Source organism: Vulpes lagopus, chromosome 21 (assembly GCF_018345385.1).
Source record: "Vulpes lagopus strain Blue_001 chromosome 21, ASM1834538v1, whole genome shotgun sequence".
Lineage (NCBI taxonomy): Eukaryota > Metazoa > Chordata > Mammalia > Carnivora > Canidae > Vulpes > Vulpes lagopus.
In genome coordinates this window covers 2,352,970-2,372,525 of record NC_054844.1, presented here as the reverse complement: position 1 = coordinate 2,372,525, position 19,556 = coordinate 2,352,970, and the positions used below count along the sequence as shown (strand labels likewise).

Sequence of the window (19,556 nt, the reverse complement as noted above, 5' to 3'; positions counted from 1 at the left end):
TTAAACTCATTCAAAAAAATATATAGATCTGGAGCCCCTGGGTGACTCAGTCGATTAAGCGTCTGCCTTCAGCTCAGGTCTTGATCCCAGGGTCCTGGGATGGAGTCCTGCAGAGGTCTCTCTGCTTTGCAGGGAGTCTGCTTCTCCCTCTCCCTCTCCCTCTGCCTTCTGCTCCCCCTGCTTATGTTTTCTCTCTCCCTCTCTCTCTCTGTCAAATAAATAAATAAAATCTTAAAATTAAAAAAACCCAAAATTAGTGACCTAGAGTCTAGCTGGTAGGTATTATTATTATCAAAGGAGTTAAAATGTTTTTCGTGGTTTTTTTTCTTTTAACTCTAAAGTATCCATGACACAATGTCTACTATGTAGTAGGCACTCTGTAAATATTTTTATACTGAAATGAATGAGAACAGTAATAACATAATAGCTTTATGAAAGATTTCATGCATATCAAAACTTCTCCAAGAGTCTGGACAACCAAAACAATGGATCTCTGATGTTTATAAAATGGTACCTTTCCAACTTCAAGATTTCTTGGCAGCAACATTCTCTCTATTCCTAGTATTACTAGAGAATACCATGAGGCACCTCTCTGTTAGAGAATGTTAAAGATAAGAAAGGTGAGGACATAATTCATGGATTGCAAATAAAAGATTTAAGCAGGGGACACCTGGGTGGCTCAGTGATTGAGTGTCTACCTTCAGCTTGGAGCGTGATCCCGGAGTCCCGGAGTCCCAGGATCGAGTTTCCACACCGGGCTCCCTGCATGGAGCCTGCTTCTCCCTCTGCCTGTGTCTCTGCCTCTCTCTGCATGTCTCTCATGAATAAATAAATAAAATCTTAAAAAAAAAAAAAAAAGATTCAAGCAATAGCAAAGGAACAAATACCCTGATTTTACAATGGGCAAAGGACTTGAATAGAGATTTCTCCAAAGAAAATATACAAATGGACAACGAGCATATGAGCAGATGCTAAACACCAGGAATTGTTAGGGAAATGCAAATTAAAAGCACAATAAGAGAGCATCTCACATCTCTTAGGATAGCTGCTATTCATAAAACAGGAAATAGCAAGTGTTGTGAAAATATAGGGAGATTCTAACACTGACATACTGTTGGTGGGAATGTAAAATGGTTCAACCCCTGTGAGAAAGTATGATAGGTACTCAGAAACTTAAAAATAGGGGCGCCAGGTGGCTCAATTGGTTAAGCATCTGCTTTTGGCTGAGGTCATGGTCCCAGCCCAGAGTCCTGGGATGGAGTCCTGCATCAGGCTCCCTGCTCTGCGGGGAGGCTGCTTCTCTGTCTCCCTCTGCTGCTTCCCCTGCCTGTGCTATCTCTCTCTCAAATAAATAAAATCTTCTTTAAAAAAAAATTAAAAGTAGAACTACCACGTGTATGATCCAGAAATTCTACTTCTGGGTTTATATCTCCCCAAATTAAAGTAGGGTCTCAAAGATATATTTGTATACCCATCTTCATAGCATTATTTACAATAGCTGAAATGTGGAAGCAACCCAAGTGTCCTTCGATGATGACTGGGTAAGCAAAATGGGGTATACACATGCAATGGAATATTACTGAGCTTTAAAAAAGAAGGAAATTCTGGTCACAGGCTACCACATGGAGGAATCTTCAGGACATAATGCTAAGTGAAACAAGCCAGTCACAAAAAGACAAATACTGTATGATTTCACTCATATGAAATATGTAGAATAATCAAAGTCAAAGAAACAAAGTAGAATGGTTGTTTCCCAAAGGCCTGAGGGAAGAAGAAATGGGAGTTGTTTATTTGGATATAGTTTCATTTTTGCAAGATGGAAAGTTCTGGAGATTTGTTGTACAATGTGAATATACTTAACACTACTGAATTATATGCTCAAAAATAGTTAAGATGGTGAATTTTACATTATATTTATCTCACCATAATTAAAAATGAGAATATTTAACTAGAACAAAAATTTTGAAATAAAAGATGTAAATTAAAGGAAAAATATAGGTGAAAACTGTTCTCCTATCAACAAATTGCCAGGAATACCCTGAAATATTTGTTTACTCTTCCCAAATCATTAGTCTGCTAAATCCTATAAACATGGGCTTTAACCACCGCAATAAAAATAAGGGCCTGGGGTCTGGGTAGCTAGAGCCCTCTCATTAGGCTGACTGTGCACTTTATTTTTTTATTTTTATTATTATTGGGGGAGGAGGAGAGGGTGTTTCCCAAGGAGTTAATTTGGGTGGACCTGGGGACAGAGAAACTCTGCATCTAAAAGGTGTTGAGGGACACCTGAGTGGCTCAGTGTTGACTGTCTGCCTTCGGCTTAAGTTATGATCCCCGGGTCCTGGGATCGAGTCCCACATCAGGCTCACAGCAGGGAGCCTGCTTCTCCCTCTGCCTATGCCTCTGCCTCTCTCTATGTCTCTTATGAATAAATAAATAAAATATTTAAAATAAATAAAAATAGGGATCCCTGGGTAGTGCAGCGGTTTAGCGCCTGCCTTTGGCCCAGGGCGCGATCCTGGAGACCCGGGATCGAATCCCACGTCGGGCTCCCGGTGCATGGAGCCTGCTTCTCCCTCTGCCTATGTCTCTGCCTCTCTCTCTCTCTCTCTCTCTCTGTCTCTGTGACTATCATAAATAAATAAAAATAAAATAAAATAAAATAAATAAAAATAAAAAGAAAGTGTTGGGCCTCTTGGTGGTAAAGCGTGGCTTGTGTGGTGCCCCAGGATGTGGGGAGCTGCAGGGACTTGATCTGGAAGTGGTGGAACCACCGTAGTGGTGGTTGGTGGCACTTGCTGGCTGCAGTCTCCTCCACCTTCATGATCTGGATGGAGTGGGCACTGGGGCAGCACCCACATCTGGGTAGCACTGGATGACAGCATTCAGGCACCAATACTCCCAGTACATGTTGTGTATGGGTGGTGCTTCAGATTCCTAATGTTGCCGCCCCAAAGTTCCAAACCTGCCAGGGGGGATTCCTCCAACACCTGTCCACACTTGGACAGTTTCCCCTGACGACTTCTTCATCATCTTCGGCAAAGACACAAAGCACCAGAAGGAGGACTTGGCGACCACTGGACTAGGTGGAAAGATTCGCAGGCAGTGGAGGTGCTGAGTGCAGCATCTGGGGTGGGCAGGTGGCGGGGCACCACCTTGTTCTCTGCAGTGTGCCCAGGCCTTCAGGACACCCTCCACGCTCTGGCAGCCACCCACGGAGAGCAACTGTGCACTTTTTTTTCTTTTTAAGATTTATTTATTTATTCATGAGAGACACACAGAGAGAGGCAGAGACATGGGTAGAGAGAGAAGCAGGCTCCCTGCATGGAGCCTGATGTAGGACTCGATCCCAGGACCCTGGGATCATGACCAAGCGAAATGCAGATGCTCAACCACTAAGCCACCGAGGTGCCCCATGACTGTGCACTTTGCTGTCGGAGTTGGAAAAACTCATGAGAGTGAAAGAGGGTGCTACTAACGATCACTCCCCGAATAGTCACTCCCTACTCCTTTTTTGGAAATGGTTTGCCCTTGGTAATCTGTAATTTGCAATTTTTGAGCATTAACTCTAATGTACGTTTTCATATTATCAGGCACCTAACCAAAGTATTAGAAATACTTTGATAGAGTGATCTCAAATATCAGCTATATTTGTTAATATTAACATAAACCTTAGAACTTGTGACAAAGCAGATAGATATAGTAACTCTTAAATAAATAAACAAATAAACAAATAAATAAATTGTGTTGTCTATACAACTATTATCAGGGCAGTGAACACCTAACAAGGTAGATTTTTAATCAGTCAGGAGTTCAGGAAGCATTAAAACAACTTTTGTGCACTACTTGGTGCTTTTTAGTAGACAAAGATGTTGAAGTGGTGTTTTGCATTTAAGGATTTAGGACCAGGGCACCTGGGTGGCTCAGTGATTGAGCGTGTACCTTTGGCTCAGGTCCTAATCTCAGGGTCTTGGGATCGAGTCCCACATCGGGCTCCCTGCTCAGGAAAGAGCCTGTTTCTCCCTCTGCCTGTGTCTCTGCCTCTCTCTCTGTGTTTCTCATGAATGAATGAATAAAATATTTTTTTAAAAAAAGAAAAAGAAAGAAAAAGCAAAGAAAAATATTTAGGACCAAGCAATGAGCTTGAGAGTACCTGCTGTGGTGTGTTTGCTGATGTTCCAAGGGCCACCAGAGTGACAAAAAGAAACTGTTTCAGTTTAGAGGGTCACCATAGGGAAGCCTAGAATTTATAAGTAGGTGTTGATGGAGAAAGGTCATTACATAGGGTGGAAACTTATTTAGAGAACAGGCTGAAGTGTTTCCTTACTTGTTTAGAGAAAAATAATAAGAACTCTGTAATAGCGGCCCTACATTGTCATACTTTGTTATGGTTCTTCCATCTTGAGGCGTCGGTTAGGTTAACTTAAACAAATCACCTTTTCAAAGAAGTTTTGGCTTTTTTTTTCCCTTTAAGAACAAGGAAACTTTAATTCTTATGTATCTGGAATTGGAATTCAGTATCTGAAGTCAGAAAATTTGAGTTCATGGCTTGGACTTAGCTACTGTTTTTACAAACCAGATTGCCTTGGAAAAAAATGCTCTTAATTGGCTATCTTTCTCCTCATTTGCCCAATTCATCCTGACAGGTAGAGCCTGAAGGTGCACATTCAGGCAGGGAAGGAGGAGAGCAGCCGTTCAGAGTTCTGGCTTCCATGTGTGTCTTCCTTGAGCGCTTGTGACATGGGGGCTCCTTAGATCGCCTCTGCTCCCAAGGCAGCATCGTGAGCTCAATCTCCACCAGGCTCCGAGTCTGAAGTCGTGAATTGCAATCCTGGCTCTCCCATTATAGACACATGGCCTCCGGCAAAGTGACTGAAATTCTTTGAGCTTCAATTTCCTCATCTATAAAATGAAAGTAATTCCTGTTCACGAACTGTTGTGCAAATTCCCTGGGGGAGGGAAATCCACAGGAAAGGAAGGGCCTAGTGTGGAACCTGGCACATCGGAGACATCTAATAAATGCTAATTTTTTCTTTGATAAATGCACTGGGTGGGGGAGCCCCACACAGGTGTGCGCCTCCAAGTTGTATAGATATACATTTGCTGACAGTTCAACATTTTTTTGATGTTATTTCCTGTTTTCAATAAATGTGCAGGTTAAAGGAGCAGAAACATAGCAAGAGTATAATAAACTGATTTTTCAGTTAGGGCAAGCCATCTATCTCTCTGCACCTCGTTTTCTCTTCCCAAAGTCAGGAAGAGCAGCATGTTCCATTCAGCCACCAAGAGTCCCAGACTCCTCTTCTGCCAGAGGAACATCCAACTTGTTTCCTTAAAGTATGTTTTCATGACCAATTCTCACACTTTTGCTCAGAGCAATTGTTCTCAAACTTGCGTGCATTGGAATGCTTGTGAAGGCTTCTGAGTCAGAAGGTCTGGGGTGGGGCCGAGGATTGGCATTTCTAGCAAGTTCCCAGGTGATATTGATGCTGCTGACCTGGGATCACAGGTGATCCCAATGACCACTGGTCACAGGCATCAATGACCACTGGTGAGCAACTGCCAACTACCCAGTTTTCTTTCTCCTGCTTTAAAACTTCTATTAAATTAAAGGCTCTCCCTTTTTAGTAAGAAAAAAATAATATAGAAAAAACTACGTTCCCCCATTCATCTTTTTTTATTATTATTAATTTAAATATTTGAGAGAAAAAAGATAGAGAGAGCACGAGCAGGGGGCAGGGAGAGGGAGAAGCAGGTCCATCCCAGGACCTCAAGATCACGCTCCCAGGACCCTAGGATCATGACCTGATCATGAAGGCAGATGCTTTACCCCTTAACTGACTGAGCCACCCAGCCACCCCACCCCCATTCATCTTTTATCTTTTTAGATCATAAGCTCATGATGACTGCATTTTTCCCCCAGTGATAGAGTGAAAAGAATATAAGTTTTGTAATCAGATTCTGGTTTAAAATCTTGACTCTAACTTACTAGCTCCGTGACTTTGGACAAGTTATTTAACCAGCTAGGGCCTCGGTTTTCTTGTCTGTGAAACAAGACTAGTGATTTTTGTATCTTGGGAGTTTGGGGAGAGTTGGATGGGGTAACGTGTGTAACCTCCTAGTACAGTTCCTGACCATCGTAAAAATAGCTACTATTTACAAAGCATTTATTATATATTAGTCTTTCCTTTAAGGTCTTTACATATAAGGACTTACCTGTTCTTTGCAACAACTTGTTGCAAAGTTGCAACCTGTACCACCTTGCAACCTGCATTTTACAGGCGAAGAAGCTATGACACAGAGAAGTGACTTGCTCAAGACCAAACAGCTAGCAGAACTAGAATTTGAACTTAGTCTAGATCTGGAGACCACATTCAAAGTCACTATGCTTGCTGCCTTCAGTATAGGTTTATTCTGTCTTGCTAGGATGCAGTTTCTTTCTTTTTTTTTAAGATTTTATTTATTCATTCATGAGACACAGAAAGGCAGAGACACAGGCAGAGGGAGAACCAGGCTCCCTGTGGGGAGCCCGATGCGGGACTTAATCCCAGGACTCCGGGATCACGCCCTGAGCCAAAGGCAGATGCTCAACCACTGAGCCACCCAGGTTCTCCTAGGATGCAGTTTCTATATGACATCAAAGACGGAGGGGTCCATGAAAACAATGGTTAGCAGTGACTGAAATAGTGACTGTACCATGAGCAGCATTGGGCCAGGGGCCAGGTGTGGCTTCCATGCAAAACACTTGAAGACCCTGGTTGATTTGCTAGCCAAGGTAGGTCAGTATTTGTGTGTGTGCGTGTGTGTGTGTGTGTGTGTGTGTGTGGTGTGTGAGAGAGAGAGAGTGCATGTGCAAGCCCATGTGTGCATGCATGCTGTGGGTAGATACACTGATCATCCATCTTGTACCTCCAGACCCACTGTGGATGCCTGGCTGGCTCCGACCTTTTATTGTCCCCAAGGAGTGCACTTGTGTGTAATTATGTCACCCTCTAGTGGTTACTTCCCCAGTAGCCCTTTCTCCACTGAACAGCCCACTCAATGTCAATGTCGTGCTTCTTCCAAATGAGACTCCCTGAGCAGGACTTGGAAGAGATGTGGGCACAGAAGGCCTGGGCTGAGAGAAAAGGAGCGAGGCCTGGGGCAAGAAGAGAGCAGCAGGCTGTGAAGAAAGGAAGACGCACTACACTACGGGAAATAACTAAAGACCAGCGGCCCTGGGCTGGGCCAGGAGGAAGGGGAGGCAGGAAAGACAGGCATTCCGGACGGAGGAGAGGCCTGGGAAGGAAGCTGCTCTCAAGTGCAGCTCCCACATCGTCAGCCTTCATCAAGTAGCATTTTGTATTTGTGGGATGGCGCAGTGACCCCACCCAGAGCTCTCTCCAGAGCTTCAGGGGTGAAGGGTGAAGTGGGAGTGGAGAAGGAATATTCTTGGCCAGTTTTAATTCCCTTTTCCAAGGGTGGTGAGCCCAGACGGGGGCCAACAGGCTGACTGTGTTGCAGGCTCTCAGTGCCCTGGAGTGGAAGCCTCACTTTCCTGCTTCTCCATAGCCTAAGGCTGTGCTTCTTTCTGCCCATTAAGGTCATTCTCCTAGGTTTGTCATATCTTGATATATATTTCAAAAGGCAAGGAGGGGGCAGCCCCTGTGGCTCAGCGGTTTAGTGCTGCCTTCAGCCCAGGGTGTGATCCTGGAAACCCGGGATCAAGTCCCACATCGGGCTCCCTGCACGGAGCCTGTTTCTCCTTCTGCCTGTGTCTCTGCCTCTCTCTCTCTCTCTCTCTCTCTCTCATGAATAAGTAAATAAATAATCTTTAAAAAAAAAAAAAAGGCAAGGAGGGATCAAGATCAATCTTATTCAGAACTAGTTTGTGACTCCACATCGGACCTGGGACTCTGCTGTCTAAAGCCGTATTTAGCTGGAGTTTGAAGGTTGTTCCTATTTTGAAAGGGTGCTGGGGCTGAGCCAGGCTTTTCTGGAAAGTTCTATGTGGAGGAACCAGAGCATTTACATTTCTTACATAATGCCAGACCCAAAGGAATCTGAGGGACTGGCCCTGGCCCTGTAGCAGAGCTCACAGCCAGCTTCCCTTTTCTGCCAAGAGGTTAGGGTGAAAGGTTTAGAAAACAGCCAGAATTAACTCTTCACAACCCAGAAAAAAGATGGTTAGGAGATAAAAGTCAGATTTTTCCATCATGTGATACTGACTGCTGTTTTCCTGAATACCAGTCATTCCTAAAGATGTCAATCACACCAAGCATTGGCTTTTCCCTCTCCTGGGAGGGACATGAAAACAGTACAAAAACCCTGTCCAAATGTTTTCTAAATTCGGAACACCTCTCAGTTTGGAGACCTAGAATTCAGTGAGATTTTTAATTTACGTTTTATTTTTATTATATTAAAATATTTTATTTCTTTATTCATGAGAGACACAGAGAGAGGCAGAGACAGAGGCAGAGGGAGAAGCAGGCTCCATGAAGGGAGCCCGAAGCGGGACTCGATCCCAGGACCCCAGGATCATGACTTGAGCCAAAGGCAGCTGCTCAACCACTGAGCCACCCAGGTGTTCCCTACTTTTATTTTTATTTATTTATTTATTATTTTTTAAAAGATTTTATTTATTTATTCATAGAGACACAGAGAGAGGGGGAGAGACAAAGACACAGGCAGAGGGAGAAGCAGGCTCCATGCAGGGAGCCCGACGTGGGACCTGATCCCGGGTCTCCAGGATCATGCCATGGGCTGAAGACAGCTCTAACCCACTGAGCCACCCAGACTGCCCCCTACTTTTTATTTTTAAATTTCACTTACCATTTAAGGCCAGAGCGTTCAAATAACTTACTCAAAAAATCAGTGGCTATATGGAGAATTCCTTGATTTAGCTGGGTAAGGGCACAAACTGAAATTGGACTTGTCAACATTTTGGCACAATGACAAAACTTATTAAATGACACCTTCCCTTTAAACCTCTGAGAATAATACCGTGTAGACATTTAATGGCAACACTTGTTTGTTTTGCAAATGGAGAAAATAAAACACAGAAGAAAGAAGTGATTTTCTCAGGGTCCAGGGAAAAATTGAGATTGAGTGCATCTTTCCTAGATCTACAGAGTATCTCTGAATTCTTCACTCAGGTGCACACTCAAGATTACATTTGTACTCGCCATTTGCAGTGGGAAGGATAATCAGACATTTGCAGAAGTACATGAAATGCTAACTAAAGTTTTTCTGTGTTCTATCGTGTAAGATAGTAAGTGCTTAAAATTCAAGCACTTCTTTCAAAGCCAAGGATTTGTTCAAATCCTTGAACAACGTAAAGAATCATATGGTTAACATTAGATTGTCTTAAATTATCCACGGCTCTGGGAGAAAGCTGGTTGTTCAGTTCTGATGTTCCAAACTGAGCATTTTGTTTGTTTGTTTGTTTTTTACTTGTCTTCCTGCCCTTAGTCACAGATCTGACCCTGTTACTTCCTCTAAAACCCTCCACTGCGGGCAGCCCGGGTGGCTCAGCGGTTTAGCACCGGCTTCGGCCTGGGGCGGGATCCTGGAGTCCCAGGAGCGAGTCCCATGTCGGGCTCCCTGCATGGAGCCTGCTTCTCCTTCTGCCTGTGTCTCTGCCTCTCCCCCTCTCTCCCTCTGTCTGTCTCTCATGAATAAATAAATAAAATCAAAGAAAGAAAAAGAAAGAAAACTCTATTCTGAATGAGTGTCTGTGTGCCTGGCTTCTGCTTGAGGGACTTCTTTCTGCTCCCTTCCTGCTCACAAAGAATAAGCTATCTCTAAACATCGAAATAAAATCAACAACAATAACACAGCTTTTAAAAGGCGCATTAGAGATCCAACTGGTTTCTATTCCTGCATTTTTCTGTAGCATATCAATTTGATTTGCTTCATGGTTAAATGGTTCTTGATCTGGGTGATGGTTTCTTGGGTGTATACAAATGTAAAAATTCATCAGGCTTATATTTAAGATGTGTGCATTTCTCTCCATGTTTTGTTTCAATAAAAAAGCTGTTTGTTTGTTTAAGTCAGAGGGGGTTTAATGGGTCAAGGAAAGTTTACTTCTATGCATACAAATTATCACAAGTTCTGTTTGTTCAACAGGCTAACCAAACAGGTAGAGATTTCTGCAGCAGCTCCTGCCTAGAATTTAACAGGGACGGGAACTCGGCCCTACTCTTCAACCCCACAGCCCTGTCTTGTGATTGTCACTCCCTCCCTGGACCTTCCTGGCTTGGCTGCTCTCGCTGCAGAGAGGGCAAGGGTTGTGTCTGTTTTGTTACTCTTCACCTGCCTGCCTCCGCTCCTTCCCGTCCTTCAGCTCCTGGTACATGTATGCAATCAGCACTCAGCAAATACTGCCTCTAATTCTGATCGCATTTCTTGGATTAATACGTGTTGGGGGTTCGCAGTAGAGTGGTGAGAGAGAGGGGAAGAGGAAGCTGTTTCTTTAAAGAATTGGATCAGTGAATGAATCGGGTTGTGGGAAACAGCCTGGGATGGAGGCAGGAGCTGGAATAGAAAACACACAGACATTTCTGGTTTTGCCTGAGTCTTTGAGGATTGTTTTCTTAATGTTGGAAAAATGCAAGAGTTTTATCATTTGCTGTACACCATTCCATGCTGTTCCCTACTGAACCAAATCAGGTCACATTATACTTGCTATGTTATGCTGTGCTGTTTTCCATTGACTTTTTAAAAAAATTTTATTTATTTATTCATGAGAGACAGACAGAGAGAGGCGGAGACATAGGCAGAGGGAGAAGCAGGCTCCCCACAGGGACGGGATCTCTCACTCCAGGATCATGCCTTGACCCAAAGGCAAACCCCCGACCGCTGAGCCACCCAGGTGTCCCTACATCGACTTTCTGGTTGCTGATATTGGCCTTTAGGGTTGGGTATGTGATTTCTCTAGCCCAAGTAAAAGGCAAAATGCATGTTCCTTATTGGCAGACAGTTCTCCAGGTGGTCATTTGGGGACCTGGGCTGCTGCTGTCTTAATGACTCTTAATGAGCACATTTACCACTGAAATGTCCCTAGGGGTCTGGTCATCTTAAACTGGAAATTGTCCTTGGGATGCATTTTTACATCCCTGTTCTTGCTGTCATCTGTGGATACCACCCATGGCAGAGGCTTTCCAGGGTATAGTGGATGTACTACATAGGAGTAGAAAAATGCAGCTTCTCTGATACAGCCAGGAAGTCAAGCCAACCATGGTAATGCTGTGTGCCATTAATGCACATTTGTCTGTAGTCTATCAGAGCTTCGGATCCAGCTATCTTTGCCTGTTACTTCCATACCAGACGGTGACATCCACTAGGACTGGGCCCTTGCTGCAGAAGATCAAGGGCCACTCCTCCCTTATTCGTACTCCAGTGGCTGTGATCCTACAGCACTCCAGCTAATGTTTTCTTGATTTCAGCTCTGGGACACTGGCTACTGGGCAGTTTTTGCAAAGAATCCTCAAAGATCCGCATATCCCTCTCTGTCAGTTTTTTAAAATGATTTTTTTTTAGATGGAATTTCTCAGTGCTCTTGAAATCAACAGTGTTATTTTATTTTGCTGATAGAACCCAGATGGCAGGAGAGAGTTGTTCGTTTCTGTCATTTATTTGAATCACTGCACACACACATACACACTGCATCACCTAGATGCAGAATGGTGATGTCAGGACAGTGCTGTGGCCACAGAGCATGGTGAGGTTTGGAAAAGCAGCAAAGCCAACACATGCCTTCTGATTCAACACTTCCGTTCTCTGTGTGACTTCAGCACATATCTAGTTATAGGGTTTCTTTTGGCAAAAACAAATTTGAGTGGGAGAGTTAGCCAGGCAAAGCCAGTGTCTCCTTGGCCAGTTGAGTAAGAGGACCCATCTGCCTCGTACGTCATGAGCAGCATTATTGGCTCAAGGCCTCTTGAATCTTTATTCATGGAGAAGCAGAAAGAAGCTCAAACAGCCCAGCTGGATTTCCAGGTCCTGAGTGGAATTTGTAACCTTTTTGACTTCTCAACTGAGAAAATTGGATGCGGCTGTCACAGAAAGAGAATAAATATGGAACCCCGCAATGCTATGCTTGCAGCCACTTTTATTCCACTGAATTGAATACATAATGAAAGGCAGGCATATTCTGGGAGGCACAGAGGCTGAGAGTCCTACAATTCTGTCGGTTGAGCTGGTGGTGGGTGTGGGCAAGATGCTGTAGGACCCTTTGGTTGGCCACTGGCGGAAAGATGCAGGCAGTGATGTACCCTTCTGTGATCCTACTGCCAGTGTTCTAATCTTAAACCTAAATGACCTGTGAAAGGGGAAATAACAAAATGGCTAATAAACATGTAGAGGTTAAAAATAAAAATAAAAAAAAAAATAAACATGTAGAGGTGTATATCCTCACTAACGATCAAGGAAATGCAGCTTAAAATCAGAGAGTCATTTTTACCTATTATGAGAAAAGATTTGTTTTTAAAGATTTTATTTATTTATTCATGAGAGACACAGAGAGGCACAGACACAGGCTGAAGGAGAAGCAGGCTCCCTGCAGGGAGCCCGATGTGGGAGTCAATCCCGGGACTCCAGGATCATACCCTCAGCTGAAAGCAGATGCTTAACTGCTGAGCCACCCAGGCATCCTGTTTTAAAACTTTTTATTAAAGATTTTTATTTATTTATTCATGAGAGACCCAAAGAGAGAGGTAGAGACATACACAGAGGGAGAAGCAGGCTCCCCACAGAGAGCCTGACATGAGACTTGATCCCAGGATCCAGGGATCACGACCTGAGCCAAAGGCAGACCCTCAGCCACTGAGCCACCTTGGCATGCCAATAAAAAAATTTTTTTAAGTGACACTATCCAAATATCTTAATTAGCTTCTGTCATTTAAAACTAAAATTTAGTGTCATGTTTTATTAAGCTTTACTTTCATTAAAGGTTGGAATTCTTAAAAATAATTTATTTCAAAAGAGCAATAAATTGCCCAATGTACTTAATGAGGCAATTTCACTGGATTGGTTGACTGGTCAGTAGGTGCCAGAAATGTTAGGGTTGCACAAAATGTTAGGGATTATACAGTTCAGTCTTTCATTATGTAATTGAGAAACCAAGGGCTCAGACTTGTCTAGGGTCACACAGTTATGAAGAGCTGAGACTGCATAGGTGAAATATGATGGGCTGTTACTTAGCTCTTGCTGTAGGTAAAATAGTTTAATATAGGATTAAACTTTTTTTCTCTTTTAATTCCTCAAAGATGTTGTGCTTTAATGTCTTTCTAGACAGACAGAATGTCTTAGACCTCAAAGAACAGAAATTCAAGCATAGTTACCCTCATTTAGTCTGTCCTCATAGAACTGAGTGGTTGGATACCTCAATATATTTTTACTTTTTTATGATTTTATTTTTAGGTAAGACCTATATATTTTTAATGAGGAGAGCAATCTACAATTGAGGTCCCTTTGGTAGTCTTAGAAACCATTTGAGCAACTATAAATAGAAATGGGGTTTTTACATTCTATAAAGGGGATTTTCTTTCCACTGAGCACCGAGCCCGATGTGGGGCTCAATCTCACAACTCATGAGATCACGACCTAAGCTGAAACCAAGAGTCGGGCGCTTAACTGACTGAGCCACCCAGGTGTCCCCAAAAGGGGAATTTTTCTAAAAGTACAGAGATGAGTCTAATACAAGGTAAAATGAAGGTTGTAAGAGTGTGTGTTAAGCTAATGTTAGCTTCTTTGATGAACAAACACCCAAATGTAGCTTGGCTCTAAAACCATCAAAGTTTGTTTCTAGCCCAGGTAAAAGACAAAATGCATGTTCCTTATTGGCAGGCAGTTCTCCAGGTGGTCATTTGGGGACCTGGGCTGCTTCTGTCTTAATGACTCCGTCCTCAGCCCTCACTTTGAAAGCCACCATGCTTATCTGCAGCAAGGTGAGAGAAGGAAAGTGAGCCAGGAAGACTGCCTGTTGGTGGATTTTATGGGCCCGGAGTGGAAGTAGTAGACCTCATTTCTTCTAACATTCCTTTAGAAAGAACCCAGTCACATAACAACATCTTAGTGCAATGGAGGCTGGAGGATGTAGTCAAGCTGTGTGTGGTTTCAGTGACTGTCAAGTGGCCTCTGCCACGAATAGCTTTGAAGATCTAAAGTGGGAAGACAGCACATGGGGGTGAAGTAACTTTCTGGGCAAACATATATATGTGTGTGTATATCCATACATACAAACCCAGGAATGCAGAAGTTATTGGTAATTATTTCTACTATTTTTTTTTTAAAGATTTTCTTTTGGAGACGCCTGGGTGGCTCAGTGGTTGAGCGTCTGCCCTCGGCTCAGGGTGTGATCCCGGGGTCCTGGGATCAAGTCCTGCATCGGGCTCCCCTCAGGGGGCCTGCTTCTCCCTCTGCCTATGTCTCTCCCTTTCTCTGTGTCTCTCATGAATAAATAAGTAAAATCTTTTAAAATAGACAAAGATTTTCTTTTTAAGTAATCTCTATACCCAGTGTGGGGCTTGAACTTCCAAACCCGAGATCAAGAGTTGCATGCTCCCCTGACTAAGCCAGCTGGGTGCCCCTATTTCTACTATTAACTATATATATTTTTGGTTATTTTTTTAAATTTTTGGTTAATTTTAATACACATGTTTCTGCTGACTCATTTGAGGTGGTAAATGTACTTTGAGCTCTTTGTTTCTTCAAGAATGGTGCCTCTTTTTGATCGATGACATGTATTTGCCAGATGGCAAGATTCCATGGATATCAGACCTGTGCCAAGCACCTACTGTAGCCTTGGAGATGAGGATAAAAATAGTAGGCTCTCTCCACAGCCACATGCAGATATACTACCCTCAGTATTCTTTATTTCAGCTCAACAGGGACCAAAATCAAGTGGTCTGAGGGCCTGTACTGGTGGTTGATTCCCACCACTAACGTAATGCACAGACCACACCTCTTCCCTTTCTTTCCACTTGGGTTGACAATGTTCTTTTTCTGCCCCTTATCCTATTTCTCCTGGACTAGCCCTCCCAGCTGGGCTCCCAGCCCCTATACTCTCACTCTCTATGCCCCATCAATCATTATTGCTGGCAGACCATCAGAAGTTTTGCCAAAGACAGATCCGATGATGCCTCTCCTGTTAAGATGCCTTGGATGACTCCTGCAGATGACAGAATGAAGCCCAGACTCCCAGTGGAGCCTCAGGTCTTCCATGAGCAAGTCCCAGAATGAAGGTCCTGCTTCACTCACAGTTAATGACTTATTTTTCTTTGAATTTTGGCTTTGGTTCTCTCTCTCTGTTTTTATTTATTTATTTACTTATTTATTTTTAAATAGGATCCACTTCTAGGGCAGAGCCCAATTCAGCCCTATGACCCTGAGCTTAAGACCTGAGCTGAGATCAACATTCGGATGCTCAATGGACTGAGTCACCCAGACAGCTGTCTCTTTGGTTTTTATCATTGAATTTTGGACATGAAATTGTTGTGTGATGTTCTTATCATTCTGAAAATGTGTCCTATGTTTTCAGGCCTCTGCACTTTGCCCAATGGGAGGGTCTCCCTGTCCTGTCTCCACTTGTGGGAATTCCATCTGTCTCCTAGGGACAAGCTTAGCTCTATCATGAAACATGTCCTCCTTGGGAATTAATTAGTCTACTTCAGGACTAGTACTTGGATACCAAGGATAACATTTGGAAAGTAGTTGTCACCTTCATTATAACATGTCACTTTGGTAAATATTGTCATTTTTTTTTAAGATTTTATTTATTCATTCATGAGAGACACACTATAGAGAGAGGGGCAGAGACACAGGCAGAGGGAGAAGCAGGCTCCATGCAGGGAGCCCGACATGGGACTCGATCCCGGGACTTCAGGATCAGGCTCTGGGCAGAAGACAACACTAAACCGCTGAGCCACCCAGGCTGCCCTAAATATTGTCATCTTGTGTGTGTTTGTCCACCACTACAAGATTAGAAGAATTTCTCTCTTTGAGTAGGACCTAGTAGATGCTCAATACTGTTTATTGATTTGAATTGGAGTCACAGAAAGAATTCCATTTACATTATTTTCTGGTGTTTTCACTGGGTCTGAACTTGTTCCTTTTCTCTTGAGTAGGAAATGCAAAATAGCTACCCATTTAGTTCTGATGGTGAAAAATTGCTCCCAACTTTGTTACATTGTCTCTTTTTCCTACTGGTGATTCTGAAGACAGTGAGTGGAGGTTATCATTGGAATAGAAAAAATTTATCTCCCTGGCCCATAGGTGGGGTGTTGGTCCCCGGCCATGGATTACAGTTGGTTGCCCTTACTCAAGTGTCTGCAGTACCTTATGTATTCCCTCTATTATGGCGCCCTTATTGCACCAAATTTAAATAATTGTTTTCAAATGGAGCTTTTGATTTTGTATCAGTGATGATTTGATTTCTAGCTCCCACTGTATTTTTAAAAAGACTTTATTTACCTATTTATCTATTTGAGAGAGAGAGAATGAGCAGGAGGAGGGCAGAGAGAGAAAGGAGAGGAGAATCCCTGCTGAGCAGGGAGCCTGACATGGGACTTGATCCCAGGCCCTTGGGATCATGACCTGAGCTGAAGGCAGACACTCAACCAGCTGAGCCACCCAAGTGCCCTTTCTAGCTTCCATAAACTGTCTGTGATCATGGAAATGTTTTGTTGAAAAAAAAAAAAAAAAAAGGAAATGTTCTGTTGAAAAGCCACATGTGGCCAGTGGCTACCATACCGGACAGGGTAGTGATACCGAGTTCCCAGGAGAGTAACATCTTATTACTTTATTATAACCTCCTATATAGTGTTGGATGCTCAGTAGGCCCACAATAAATATTGGTTCAACGATGAACATTTAACATTCATCAAACAGCTGCCTAATGCTAGGTGTTTGCCAGGGGCTGTTGGCGTGGTTCATTTTCCACAGAGCCCCTGTGCTGAGGTGGCACAGACCGTGAGGCGCGGCCTCTAGCACCCCGGCCTTCACCGGGGAAGCCAGCAGGCAGCCACAGGAGCGATTTAGCAGGAGGGCTGGAGCTTGGTGAAAGAGGCCTGGCAGAGCCATAAAAGCAACCCAAAGAATCTCAGCGGTGAACCAAAAGCCTCTTGAACGTGCCCAGGCCTGCCTGAATTTGGTGACCATGCTTTTTCCTGAAGCAGCCACAGAGTTACATGTTATTGAATTCCCCAAATCAGAACCTGTGAGGCTCACAGACCTGGTCTAAAGACTGCTGGCCATGACAGCAGCGGTGGTGCAGGAGGTGGGAATGTTTAAGCCCTGGGGGAGGTGAGAAAGGTGACCTGCTTGGCTTCTCACCCGGTGACAAGGAAGTGAGGCTGTCTGAGAGGGACTGAATGCTTTTGCTCTGTCTGTGTTTTTTATTAGAAAGCTGCTTGACACTTCTTCCCTTTGAGGGTTCAGGAGCTCTTCCATAGCAGCATCTCGGGGTCCATTTGAAACATAGGAGCGGGATCCCTGGGTGGCGCAGCGGTTTGGCGCCTGCCTTTGGCCCCGGGGCGCGATCCTGGAGACCCGGTGCATGGAGCCTGCTTCTCCCTCTGCCTATGTCTCTGCTTCTCTCTCTCTCACTGTGTGCCTATCATAAATAAATAAAATTAAAAAAAAAAGAAAAAAGAAAAAAAGAAACATAGGAGCAATAGCTTGGGGGAGTTGATAGGCAGACCCATATAACTTAGAGTTACTGTTTTCCCCCCAAATAAAAAAAACCAAGTGTCATTTCCTTTTTTAAAACTTTTAAAGATTTTATGTATTTATTCATGGGAGACACACAGAGAGAGGCAGAGACACAGGTAGAGGGAGAAGCAGGCTCCCTGCAGGGAACCCGATGTGGGACTCGATCCCAGGATCCTGGGATCATGACCTGAGCCGAAGGCAGACGCTCAACCACTGAACCACCTGGGTGCCCCCCAAGTGTCATTTCTGCATGAGTAGTCGGCCGCAGGGGGAGGTTGCTGGCTGGCTGTCCCTGCCACCACTGCCACTGGAGTGCAGCCAGCCAGGCTTTCTTCTGCGTACCTGGCCCAGGGCAGCCAGAGGACAGTCCCTGGCACTTACCACTCCAGGCCCCTGAATCCAGGGCAGCTGCTTCCGATACTCTTAACACAGCAGTATTCACACACACGCCCCCCATTAATAAAAACAAAACCATTATCCTGTTTTTCCAAGTGGAAATTGCCAATTCTTGGAGCCTAAGTTTGGCAGCTTCAGTGAGATTCCAAGAGAGTGAAAAGACTCGAGTAAGGGGAAGCAGAAATTCTCATCCAAACTTAGTTCCTGGGATGGAATGACAGAATTGTTCAGAAAAAAGAAGAGTTAGCATAACTGTGTTCAGAAAACTCTGTATGTGCGAATCCAGATTTATAAATAGTTCAGAGTGATTATTCATATAGTAAAATGACTATTGTGTATGTAATATATAATATAAAATACACATATTACGATTCCTTTCAATAACAGTGGCATAGTAATTTTTTAAAGATTTTATTTATTTATTTGAGAGAGAGCACAAGCAGGGGGAGGGGCAGAGGGAGAGAGTAAGCAGACTTCCCGCTGAGCAGGAAACCCGTATGTGGGACTTGATCCCAGGACCTCAGGATCATGACCTGAGCCCAAGACAGATGCCTAACTGACTGAGCCACCCAGGTGCTGTAACAGTGTGTACTTAATAGCCTTTGGGCACCTGACAAGCAAAATGAATGTGTGAAGCAGCCAGGAGAAATACGATGGAGAAAAGTGGGGATTTGGGGAAATTCGGGAGCCTGTACACCACCCCCCACTCACCAAGGATTCATATTCCAAAAATTTTAAATCATTGTGTTAGCCAAAGAGATTTTGTTGTCTGCCAGTTGGTGATCCTGCTTTTTTAAATAGTAAGATTTTTCCATGTCTTAAAATATGCTTCAGTTTGCAAAAATAGGAACACATTTACCTGACAGCACAAGATATATTTTTATTCTAACCAGCCCAAAGGCATAGGGAGGTCATCCTTCTACCCAGGATGGGGATCCAGAGTTCCATTTCTCTTCATTCATTCTGTCTAAGCCAGGGAATTGGCAGAAGCGGGTGGCCATGTCCCAGAAGAATACTTTTACCCACAGAACCAGACTCAGAGGAAATAAGGTTACTCGGAGAAAGATCAGTACCTCTAGACCACTTTCCCATCAGCTCTCCAACTCTCTTAAAACAAAGTCCACAACCATGGCTGTCATGCTTCTAGAACAATTTCCTATACTACACTGACCGGTGGCCATACCTCTCTGCCTTCTTTGCTAGAGCATCTTTAGAATTTAATTTATCAGAATTTAGGAATGCATGGGTGGCTCACTGGTTGAGTGTCTGCCTTTGGCTCAGGGCGTGGTCTCAGAGCCTCAGGTTCGGGTCCCACATTGGACTCCCTGCATGGAGCCTGCTTCTCCCTTTGCCTGTGTCTGTGTCTGTGTGTGTGTGTGTGTGTGTGTGTGTGTGTGTCTCATGAATAAATAAATAAAATCTTTTTTAAAAATAATAATTTATCAGGATTTAGGAGGAGGAAAAATTAT

The 19,556-nt window shown here is 43.7% G+C and overlaps 1 protein-coding gene across 1 annotated transcript in view; it reads left to right on the top strand.

Annotated features, from left to right (window-relative positions):
• Window positions 1-19,556, top strand: part of WNT5B (Wnt family member 5B) — a 109,251-nt gene that overhangs the window by 62,414 nt on the left and 27,281 nt on the right. The gene's annotated exons all lie outside the window — the stretch shown is intronic.